Source organism: Eptatretus burgeri, chromosome 4 (assembly GCF_056783735.1).
Source record: "Eptatretus burgeri isolate ZD-2024b chromosome 4, Ebu_testis_v1, whole genome shotgun sequence".
Lineage (NCBI taxonomy): Eukaryota > Metazoa > Chordata > Myxini > Myxiniformes > Myxinidae > Eptatretus > Eptatretus burgeri.
In genome coordinates, this window is record NC_140964.1 from 27,697,804 (window position 1) to 27,710,424 (window position 12,621).

Sequence of the window (12,621 nt, forward strand, 5' to 3'; positions counted from 1 at the left end):
GATATTGTGGAATAAGTATAATGACACGATTCACACGTCAACAAATATGAAACCATCAGAAACATTTACAAAATTAAAATATGAAAAAGAGATTAATGTCAGAAAACCTAAGTTCAAAGTTGGTGATATTGTAAGAATATATAGGTGGAAATCTCATTTTGAAAAGGGTTTTACTAAACGATGGACGAAAGAACTTTTAAAAATTGTTGATGTAATAGATACGGTTCCTTGGACTTATAAGATATATGATTTGGAAGGGGAAGAGATTTTAGGTTCATTTTATTCACAGGAATTACAAAAGACAAAGATAAATTGAAATTTTTTGACTCCGCCCCTTTTTGACTCCGCCTACACAAAACCCACCCATATAAACCCCACCCCACACAAGCTCCACACAAACCCCACCCCACACAAACCCCACCACACACAAACCCCCCACAAGCTCCACACACACAAACCCCACACAAGCTCCACCCATATTCATCATATTCACATAATTAGTGATTAGTTAATTAGTTCCCCACACACAACATGTTTATTTAATTAAAAAATTATCCACCCATCCACACAAGCTCCACTCATCCACCCATCCACCCATCCATTTATCCACACAAACTTCATCCACACAAGCCTCATCCACATTCACCCCTCCCACATAAACCCTGCCCACACAAGCCCCACCCACATAAACCCTGCCCACATAAACCCCTCCCACACAAGCTCCACCCACATAAACCCTGCTCACACAAACCCCACCGAAGCCCACCCACATAAACCCCACCGAAGCCCCGCCCACACAAGCCCCACCCACATAACCGCCCTCCCACAAGCCCCGCCGGCACACCCCCCGCCCACCCCGAACCCCCGCCCACATAAACCCCACCCACACAAGCCCCACCCCCTCATCCCCTCTGTGCGCCCCACCTTTGACCCACCACCTCCCTCATCCCACCCCCATCCTTCCCCACACACACACACATGGGGAGGGGAGGGGTGGGATGAGGGGGTGATGGGTCGTTGGGGGGGGCGCACCTAAACCCCCCCCACCCTCCTCTCCTTCATGTCTTGATCCTTTTTTTGAAATTCAAAATCAAGTAATTGTAAACAAAACAAATATGATTCAAAATTGAAAATATTAAATATTCATTTGCGAGAATGTATAATCTTTCCCAGCAATCTTCTTCAGATGTCTTGTGATTTCGAAACTCAGACACCATATTCTGTTTTGAAACAAAAAGTGGATAATAATTAGGTTTTATAAAGATAATTACATGGTAATATGAGTAAGCCTGGTGTTGGTTCTAAGTTCAAGCCTCGTTGACCACTGAATTAACACACCAGGAGGCCGACTCAGCCTGTCATCCTTCCAAGGCCAATAAAATGAAATCCAGTGTACTGGTAAAACCGCGTCCAAACTAATGATGCAACCAACATAAGACGACATTCCAAAGAGAGAGTGATATTAATAAAAGAATAACTAAATAATAATTCAGAAACATTTACCTCCAGAAAATCATGTGTTGTACCAGATTGCTTCAACAGCTTATGTTGTGTGATCGAGCTGAAAAAAAAAAAAAATAATGAGTCAAGGGTATAGATGGAGAGACAGACAGGGAGAGATAGTGAGAGACAAACAGACAGGGAAAGAGACATATATATATATATATATATATATATATATATATATATATATATATATATATATATATATATATATACATACATACACACACACACACACACACACACACACACACACACACACACACACACACACACACACACACGCCTCACCATTGGTTTAATTTATTCGAGATCAGAGGCCGTGATAAGACTTCGTACCAGTCATTATAAATGTTTTTCAATTCTCTTCTAAAATCATTGACCTCTTCAATAAGAGCATTCATTTGATGCACCTCATCGTGATATGTAAACTCCACTTCTTCCAAGGACCTGCCAGGAAAAAATATATATTTTCGCATTATCACGATTTAATTTATAATTAATTGCTTCATTGTTCAAAGAGGAAACCAAACACAAACTTACCAACTTTGTAGTGAGCTGTTATCTTCATCGGAAGAGAGTGAGTCCATGTCTCAGTTTTTTTTTCACCATTGGTACAAGATGGCAAAAAAATCAGAGGCCGTGATAAGACGTCGTGTCAGTCATTAAAAATGTTTTTCAATTCTCTTCTAAGATGATTGACCTCTTCAATAAGAGCATTAATTTCATGCACCTCATCGTGATATGTAAACTGCTCTTCTTCCAAGGTCCTGCCAAGAAAAAAAAATATATCAGAATTATCACGATTTAATTTATAATCAATTGCTTCATCGTTCAAAGAGGAACCTATACACAGGCTTACCAACTTTGTGTTGAGCTGTTTTGTTCGCGGAAGAAAGATCGCTCATGTCTCAGTTGTAAAAATGAAAATCCCGTCTGGCAGAAACTTTGTCTGGCGAATCACGTATAAGGCAACGATGAGGAGATTGCTTAATCATTGGGTGTGGCCACAGGAAATGACGCTTCGGGCGAGACAGCTTGGAAAATAACTGGGCGATATATTCTCAAATTGTATGAATCATTTTAAAAACATACTTAAAATACCCTAAAATGGTTTTGATTAAACATGTTTAAAAGCCTGTTCGTGTTCTGAGATAAAATAGAAACACGAGGCCTTGTCTAAGAGAATAGTTCCTATTTTTTCACAGCATGACTGTCCAAAAACACTTCCTCATTCACACAGCACGACCGTGTCAAAAAAAACACTTCCTCATTTTCATGACACGAACTGAAAACATTTGAAACAAAACTTTTTTTATGGCGTGGTTTATGCACAAAAATGATTTGCAACTCGGGCGGTGGCCAGATGAGATCATTAAGAGAAGTTTATCATTTCGTAATGGCACAAAAGGGGTATCTTAAAAAATATAAAGATTCAAATGTTTTGTTTTTCAATATTTTAGATGGGGATTATTGTGCAAAGAAAATTAAACCATTGAAGGAATTTGAGAATGAACAAATCTTTATAGGTTCAATGAGTGAGCTAAACAATATGCATCGGTTATTTGATGAAGAGTGTCCCGAGGGTTAGACGTTTCAGATATTTCTTTCGAATCACCTTTAACAAATCACATTACCACTTTAGTACTTGAACAAATCCTTATCTTATTGCATGGATTATTTGAAAAAAAAAAGTGTCTCCAGGTTAAAAGGGGAGACAAATAAATATACCTTGGGATAAAAAGGGGGTTTATTTTTAGGGAAAAAAATATGAATCGCTGAAAATCCCCCATTCATTTACATGGGGAAAAGTGAGCCAGAACCAGTATATTCACCCTACTGGAAACGAATGCGCAAGGAATGAAGGAAGAAATGAAAGAACTGCGGGGTGAGATGCAGCAAATAGGCCTAAGCCTGCAGGCGGGCATGAAGGCGATGACAGTGGAGCTCAAAATGGCGACGCCACGTGTGGGAGCGAACGAGCTGGGAGGGAGTGCAACGGCTGTCAGGCCCGCGGTGGAGGCGGGTAAGGAGAAATTAATTCGGGGGACATATTGGGCGAGAAGCGTGACGGTGACCGAGAGGGAAAAACTAATTGGGGTGACGGAGACGTGCATGAGGGAGACAAGAGACGAGGTGAAAGGAATTGAGAGGGAGAGAAAAGAACAATTAAGACGGAAAGCAAGGATGAGGTACGCGGAGATCGTGAAAGAGCAAGGAGTGAAACAGAGGGAAGGACGGGAGCGACTTAAGGAGAAAGCAAGGTTGACCGACGGAAAGATAAGGGAAAGACGCCAGAAAGAAGCAGAGACTAATAGACACGAGGGGACAACAGAAACTAATAAATGTACAAATACACGGGAGATGGGAATGATAGAGGAAAGACTACATGATGAAGACGGGGTGAGAGACGCACACACACACACACGGAGGTAGTGGAGGATAATGGGGGTGAGCTGGCGGACTGGGTGGAGACCCAGTGCGAGCAGCTGGATGGCCTCCTCCAGGAACGAGGGGAGGGAGTATGCCCCCTTGAGGCGAGTCACGACCAGGTGAGTTCGGTCGTGTCGAGCGAGGTCGAGGGGAGGAGTGCTGTGGACAGGTGCACGGAAAGCTTGGGGGGTATAGAGGCCCCGGAGCCCCTTGTGGGGACACGAATCCCCAGTGTGGTCGTCCCGGTGTGTGTGGTGCAAGGTGTGAGTGCCTCCCCGTGTGTGGAAGCGACCCCGTGTGTGAGTGGTGTGGTGGTCAGTGTGCAGAAGGGCGTGCTCCCAGCACGCCGTGTGTGGATGAGACACCGCGGGCGAGTGCCCCCGCGTGTTTGAGTGGTATGGTTTGTGTGAGGGAAATGGCACGAGTGAGTGAGCGGTCGAGTGTGAGGGCGACAGTGTGTGTGAGGTCGCTGTATGTGAGGGAGATGTCGGTCGGCATGTGTGAGCATGCAGCCGCGTCTCCCGGTGTGAATGTGAGTGTAATGGAGTGGAGTGTGAGCGTTGTAACACGCGGGAGTGCGTGTGTTGAATGGAGACGACAACGGCGACAGAGGGACAAAAGCCGGGTTGCGGCTGTAGCTGTTTCGGGGACCGTGCCGGGTTCATCCAGCAGCGAGCGCGAGGTCCGTGCTGTGCAACGCACGAGGCCCCCATGTGCTCGCTTGAGGGAGTGAAGTCCCGGTCCGGAAACGAGCGCGGTGAATGTTGCCGATCCCGCGACGGACAAAGTTTGGGCAGGTAAACGAATTTGGACCAGACGGGTTCTCCACGCGGCCAGATGTGTTAAGCTCCAACGGGCAAAGCACATGTGTTCGCGTGGGGAACCCCTCGAGACGTGGGGCTTGTTTTTTTTATGCGCCAGGTGACGTCATGGCTGCGTGTGTCGTTGGAATCCGGCAGGAGGGTGAATCCCTGTCGGATGATACCGTCCAAGAGGGACGAGGGACGCGAACAGCTGCCATGACATCACGCCAGAGGTGCGCGGCCGTGAATTGCCGCGCTGGTGCGCAGGTTGTGAGTTTCCGCGCTGGTGCTGCGCGATGAAAAAAAAAAAAAAACCAGCAAGCCTCGCTTTCGGGTGAACAGGATCCCTGGGCAAGGGGTGGAAGACCCCCTTGGCCTGGGCACAGGATGGAAACTAGTTAGGGGGAAGGGTTAGCTTAGTTTGACCGGCTCCATGGGGCAGGGGTAAGTCCTCATGGGGTCCGTGGAATGGATTAGTTAGAGGGATTCAGTTTAGATTTAGGAGGGGGAATTATTTTGAGGACAGTGACCGACTTTGAGTGTGTAGAGGGGACGTAGCTTAGCTACGTAGTATTAAAATGGAACGTGCTATAGTTTAAGGGACGACGTGGGAGCACGAGTTAGTTAGGGGAAGTAGTTAGAAGGATGGCAGAGTTCAGCGGTGTGCGTGTTGAAGAGTTGGTGAGTTGTGTGGAGACATGTTGAGTGAGTGAGGCCAGCGGGTCTGTGTGTGTGGAGCGAATGGGGAATGCATGGTGCGATGAGTGATTGGGGGGAGGCGTGACTCCCGCCCAAGGGACCCCGGGGTCAGTATAAAGTAAGTTAGCTGGGTTAGTCAAATTGAAAAATGGAAGTCGTTTTGCTGTTGGTGGGAATGTAGGCTCGATACCCATTTGGAGGGGTGCAGGAGCCCTGTTGACGGGCTGGGAGCGTGGCTGCGAAAGGTATCACTGAGTGGGTACCCCGGGCACCAGGCTAGTCGGCCGTAGTAGGCCAAGGGCCCATGGGGGGCCGGGATAGCTTAGTGGGCACGGGTGCGCCCGCTTGGTGCGGGGGCCCAGGGCGCCGTTAGCCGCGTAGGCAGTGTTGTGGGCACGGGTGACCCTCGGAAAGGGGCCCGGGAAGCCAGCCTGCCACGTGTGCGTTTCAGGGGAGGTGCCATGGGGGGCACTCCCCGGTGTTTAGGGAGCTGGTAGGCTCGGAGGCAGTGTAGTGCCCGGGGGTGCCATCGTAGGGGAATTGGCAGAGGGTCGTGCCTGCCAAAGGGAGCCACGCGTCCCAGCCATGAGACCGTGTGAGGGCACGGGAAGAAAATTGGGGGGCGAGGCCCGAAATTGTGAGGACACCAACACAGGCGACGGGAATCTGGGTTGTTAGAACCAATAGTTTAAGCGAGAGGCACTTGTTGAAAGCCCCGGGGTAGTTTAACAGTTAAATGGATAGGGTAGATTAGGAAATGTACCCCTCTACACCATCCATCCCTTCGCTCTCTTTGTGGGCCGCTGGACCCACTTTGGGTTGGATCGCTGAAGTCTGGGGAGGCCATATTGAGGCTTCGTTGGGCCTCGACACATGACGCTAGCTCTCCCTCATTCCCCTCCAGGAAAGGAACGTAGGGGTTGGGAGTAGGCTCAGACGATTGGTAAGCCGAACAAGGACGATAAAGGGGGTTAGGGGACGATTTATAGTGGGGAAGTAAACATAAAAACAACAAAAAAATAAGTTGGGGCAAAATTGGGTTTCACAAATTGAGGGAGTGGATATGGACAGTGACAGACAAAGGCGATAGGTTGAGAGGGAGACAATAGGGTAGGTCCGAGCCCGCCTTCCGAGTGGCCAGCACCACCGCACTCCCTCCACCAACCTCCACTGCAAGGCAAAGGCCGACCCACTTCATCGGCAGCTGTTGTTTTGCTGCAAGGCCTGTGCCGGCTGGATCGACTGCAGCTGCTGTGCTTCAAGGCCTGTGCCGGCCAGATCGTCTGCCGGCTGTGTTTGCCTGCAGCGGCCTTGTTCTGCCGGCTTTGTTTGCCTGCTGCCTTTGCCATGCCATGCCCACTGCCCCTGTTCACCAGCCCCCGTTCAATTTTGCTTTGCCCCCCTTGTTCATTTCCATGTGCGCCAGGATCAAGGCAACAGTTTGCAAGCTGCAAGAACTGCCCTGTTGGCAGCTACAACACGGGCCTGCAGTGGCGGCCTGTGCACCGTGTTTGCGTCCATCCATTCCTCCATCCATCCATCCGTTGTGTTCATTGCGTGTGCCACTTGAGCTGGCACGGAGACTGCGTTTGTGCAGCCCGTGCACCGCTTTGTTGCTTGCGTCAGTGCCCGTTCAGTGTTCTGCAGGGACTGCCTTGCGGGCAGCCGCACCAGGAGACTGCGTTTGTGTAGCCCATGCACCGTTGTGGTTCACTGGGTTCATTTTCAAAGGGGAAGGCCTTGGACTGCGTGTGAGCAGCCGGCCACGTTCCCTGACACCTGCATTGCTTGAGCCAGAGACACTGCATGCGAGCAGCCTGGCTCCCTGCTAACTGCTTTCTTTTTGCAGAGTCCATTGATCCTGGGCCATGGTTTAGTGTAAAATTTGTAAGTTAAGGTTAAGATGTACTGTACATATGAGTGCGCCCCCGGCATGTCTGTCTTAGCACCGGCAATTTTATTTCAGTCGTCTGTGTGAGTGGGTTTGTTGAGTTAGTTACTCAGCCCTCAGGTTATTTATTTTGGGGACATGAATACCATGAATGTCGCACTCAGGATCCGTAGGTAAAACGTACTCGGGGAGAACTACACATGATGGCACACGAAAATTTGACGACTCGGGACGAGTCTGTAAAAAGGGGAGGGGGTAGTGTTACGGTTGAGGAAATTCGCAAACCACCATTCAGGTCCCGTAGGTGAGGTATCTCTGTAAGTGCATGTGTAGTTAGCCCCAAACCCGTTGTTTAGAGGGAATAAATGTTATTCATTCGGGCTGCGACCCTTGAAGATAGCCGTTTTTCTGTTCTATCTTTATTTTGAACCAACCACGTCTCAACCGCCATCACACAACAACCACCAACCGCAACGCCGCTTCACAACAACAACAACAACAACAACAACAACAACAACAACAACAACAACGCCAACAGCCACGACCTTTACCTTCACAGCTCCGCTCCCGCAAACATCGCATTACCGCCATTCCAAGCGTCACCGTGGCCATGGACCAGTACTTGGGACCCTCCACCACCTTCGCCTCTCCTTCTGCGGCCATTCCCGCACCGCTTGTGGGCAACGAGCGTCAGGCTGTCCTGGACTCGTACAAGGCGCGCCAAGCCGCGGGTACAAAGTGCGGCCTTTCCGAGGAGAAGGAATGATACACGCCCACTTCTGATCCGTCCAATCAGCAAGCACGGGGCGATTTGGCCCCGCCTCCAGGTGCGTCGGAGTTGAATTGATATATGCAAATTCGAGGATCAGGGGAGATTCACGCCCCTTTTTCTCCGTCCAATCGGCGAGCCTGGCTCCACCCCCGAGCTCGTTCTGATCCAGAAATTTGCATATGGAATCTCCTACACCACTATAAAGCGACGAGCGCGGGGCGAATTCAGTCAGTTTTTGGGCTCGGGCGAGTTGGAGAAGTGTGGCAACGGCAGAGTGTGGCAGCAGCAGTCAAGTCGGGTCTGGAAGAGAGTCAGTCTGTCGGAGGTCGGAGTCTGTCGGGGTTCGGAGTCTGTCGGGGAGCTGCAGAGAGGGGAAGCCGGGAGCGCGGTCGAGGTCGCAGTGGAGTCGCTCGTCGCGGGACCCAAGCAAGCCAGCTATCCTCTTTCCCCAGAGCATCAACAATTCCCCCCTTTTTCCCCCCTGCGATATAGTGCAAAAAGATAGTGCAACTGAGATAGTGCAAAAAGGGGGCCCCGTTCCCACCCCACTCCAAGCAGTGCCAACGAAACCCACGAAGGAGCACGGAGTCGGGGCACCGCCGCCACATTTGCGGCTCATCACAAGACACGGGTAGGCTCCACCCGGTCTCGTGGCCCACAGGCCCCATCTGTCCCCTTGTCGTTGAGGGTGGCCCTTTTCTTTTGCTTTTGAGTATATGTGTTGTCGGCGCCGTCTGTAAAGTAAAACTGTGTAAGTGTTGCCGTGTGCTCGCGTAGTCGGTAGTATCTCTGCATTGTTGTGTTTCTTTTGTAACATCTGCTTTTGGTGCATAATTGTTGTAATTGTATATGTGTGCTTTCCGTGTGCCGCGGAATAAATGTGCCTTATGTTGAACTGTTTTCCCGTTTCGCTTCGTCTTTTCTTTAATTGAACCTCCATCTTGCTTCACGTGAAGGGTTGGTAGTGGGCTTAATACGCCCGATAATTAATCGGAACCGTCAAGGTCGATGATAACACCGCTCGGTTATCCCGATAGTACGGAACGGGTCGCTTAAGGGGCCCGTGTCCGGAGTCGACATGCGGCGAGGTGCGATCGCCCGGTCTACCCTCCGTGTGGGTACTTAGGTAGGTCGAATTTGGCGAACAACCCTATCCCACGCGGGGGGCCGATTGGCCCGATCGTGGTGAGGCCGAAAGGCCCACCCGTGACTAGTTCCTGGCGTTAGTCCTAGAGGGTCATGACAGAATTGTCCGTCCGGTGGACGACGTGCCGCGATTCGAGTTGCGTGGCCGTTCGCACGCCAGCGGGCGCAAATTCGCAACAATATATATATATATATATACATATATATATATACATATATATATATACATATATATATACATACATATATATATATATACATATATATATATATACATATATATATATATACATATATATATATATATATATATATATATATACATATATATATATATACATATATATATACATACATATATATATACATATATATATATATACATATATATATATATCTATATATATACATATATCTGCTGAACCATGTCCCATTACATTAAAAAAAAATTCTGTTGACCAATTTATCTCTAAATGACCCTCAAAAATTTTCATACTGATTGGATGTAGTGATTATATATATATATATATATATATATATATATATATATATATATATATATATATATATATATATATATATATATATATATATATATATATATATATATATATGCGATTATGCCGTCATAACGAACGCACCTATGACATTCAAAAAAATAAAATTCGCACATATTCCCCTATTGTGCCAAGTTGTGCCCTTGCATTGTGCCAAGTTTCAATTTTTTCCTTTTTTCCAACATGGCTGCCGCAATTCGTGACCAACTGTATGTCGTCATATTATCATTAAAACATTCTACATGAGTCGTCGCTCCTATGGTGAAAATTTTGTCAATACAAAAGCAGTTGCAGCGATAAACCATACTCATGTTCTGTGCAGAGAGACAAACAGACAAACAAGAAGACGACATCTTGCAGACCACAATACTTGCAAAATCCGTAAAACAAAATTGACCTCAAAAATAATTGGTGGTTGAATTCAATGACCAAATATGCAACTTCAAATTTCAAGTCAATGGGATGAAAATTGAGGATTTTAGAAATACCACCTTAGTTGTTGTCCTTGGGCCTATGTTGACCTTTTGGTCCATGCTGATCTCAAAAGTAATTGGTGGTTGAATTCAGTGACCTGAAATATAAATACTCTTCAAATTTCAAGTCAATGGGATGAATATTGAGGATTTTAGAAATAACACCTTAGTTGTTGACCTTGGGCCTCTGTTGACCTTCTGACCTCAAAAACAATAGGCTTCTACCTCATGACAAACTCGAGCATGTGGTGAAGTTTCGTGACGATCGGTTTAAAATTATGACCTGCAGACGACAAACAGACAGACTGACAGAATAACAAAATCGACGAACCAATATACTTGAAAAATCTTTAATTTTGCAAATAACAAATGGACCCAAATACCCCTCTCCTCTGACAAGGGTAATTAAAGTTATAAAACAAAGGTTGACTTTTCAGTTTAACGAAGAAGGAGTTGGTGGACAGACAAAGTTGGCATGATGTGGTCGTTATCGATTGAACCTGAGATCTATGGTGCACATGGCATCCACATAGAACAAAATAGCAGTCTGTCTTTAAGGAGATTATGCACCATTTCCTCCACGAACTTTACAATGTAGAATGCGATTATGGTACTTGAGTGCACCTGTAAAGCAAAATACTTACTATTTCATTGCCACCAAACCTAGATTAATGCATCGAGCAAGACTTTAAATGGAGACAACGTTTTCCTGTGCAGAGATAACCTTAAGCAAGTCCCTGGAAGGATAATGCAATAACAACAGTAATATAATACCAGACTCGGTAGGGTAATGGTTATAGCGTCCGCTCTGAGTCTGGGGAAGGGGGGGGGGGGGAGGTCGGTGGTTCAAACCCTGGCTGAGTCATTCCAAAGACTTCAACGTGCTGCTTCTTTGATTGATGCACATTCAAAAAGATGGATCATGGACAAACAACGCTGAGAAGGCAATGGCAAACCATCCAGTATAACTCTTGCCAATAAACTGCTTTGGCTGCATCGATGCTCTGTTAAGAGGATGGAAAAATAAATTGAATCAACAGTAATAGAAAATAGAATTTTTCTTTTTCAGGAGGAATTGTGATAACGGGTCAGCATTTTAAATGACATTTTTCCTTTTAATGGCACATTTTCTCACAAATGGCACATTTTCTGACCCTCTGCCTTCCCAACCGACGATCTTTTCAATTGCATACCCTCTTCTCCTCAACCCCCTCCCCACAGATTTCTTCCCATCCTACCTGTTTTCCTTTTCTCAATCCCAATCCCCACTCATACCAAGTATATAATTTGCAGATCACTCTCAGAAGGAAACGCTATTCTTTAAGTGTTGCTCAGAAAGCACTTCATACATTATTGCTTTCTATAGCCATTATACACGAAAGATAGTGGCTTTTTGACCCCTCCTCCTTTCCTCCAACACACACTAATCTTTACAAATAACTCCGTGGGGAACTAATGGTTATTTCCCGAAGAGGCGTGGTGAAAATGAGGGATTATGGGGAATAGGGCCATGGCCCCCCTTTCCTGAAGTGTTACAGTCATGGGGAGCACAACTTGAGTTAACGGCATGGTCCTTATGTTTCAGAAAGACGTTGGTCTGCATCTGGCCATTGGTTTCTGAGAATATTTTAAAATAAATTACCTGAATTTGAGGTGAAATCCCCCTTTTCAGCCTCTTATGGGGGCAGATCCAGATGGGGAGAACAACCCCATGAGACTTTACTGTTCTGATGTATTGTACCAAATTTGTTCCATAATCCGTCATGCAGTTTGTGAGGAAAATATATTTTAGTGAATATGAGGGATTAGGGAAGGGAGGCCCGTGGCCTCCTTCACAGGGGAGAAACGGCCATGGGGAGCACAACTTAAAGTTAGGGCATGGTCACAGACAGACAGACACTGGGACCCACTCTATTTGCTTATTTTGCAGAACACAAGAAGCATTTTTTTAAAGGCCATTTTCCCTGTTTAAGTGGAGGTTAGCCTTGTGGGCCCCATGACAATCTTCTCCATCTTCTCTGGGAGAAATAACCTAAAAATGAACTTTCCTTTTCCCTTGCCTTCATTTACTCCGAGCCCAACTTCACACACTCACAAATTCTCCTACCTGCATTTCTTAAGTATTCTTCCACTTTCATTTAACACCACTGCTCTCCTTCTCCTTCTCCTCCCCTCCCAACCTCCATGCATATGTAATAAAGAGATGACACCTAAATTAAGGAGCCTGCATCAGCATCATGCCTGGTTTGGTTTTCTCATTGGTTTCAATTTCAATCCAGTTCTATTTATTTCATAAACTCGATAAAAAGTCCTTGAAACATCCCATTATTGATCAAATAACGAA

The 12,621-nt window shown here is 46.5% G+C and overlaps 1 long non-coding RNA gene across 2 annotated transcripts; it reads right to left on the reverse strand.

The window, feature by feature from the left end:
- Nucleotides 1–1,059: 1,059 nt before the first annotated feature.
- LOC147027683 (uncharacterized) lies at nucleotides 1,060–9,353 on the reverse strand. Of its 2 annotated transcripts, XR_015057179.1 has the most exons (5): nucleotides 2,366–9,353; nucleotides 2,047–2,273; nucleotides 1,795–1,953; nucleotides 1,504–1,561; nucleotides 1,060–1,220 (listed from the first exon to the last, which is right to left on the reverse strand). It is a non-coding gene; the product is annotated as an uncharacterized LOC147027683 (long non-coding RNA). The 2 variants fall into 2 exon arrangements; XR_015057178.1 differs by having other exon boundaries at nucleotides 1,060–1,561.
- Nucleotides 9,354–12,621: the final 3,268 nt, after the last annotated feature.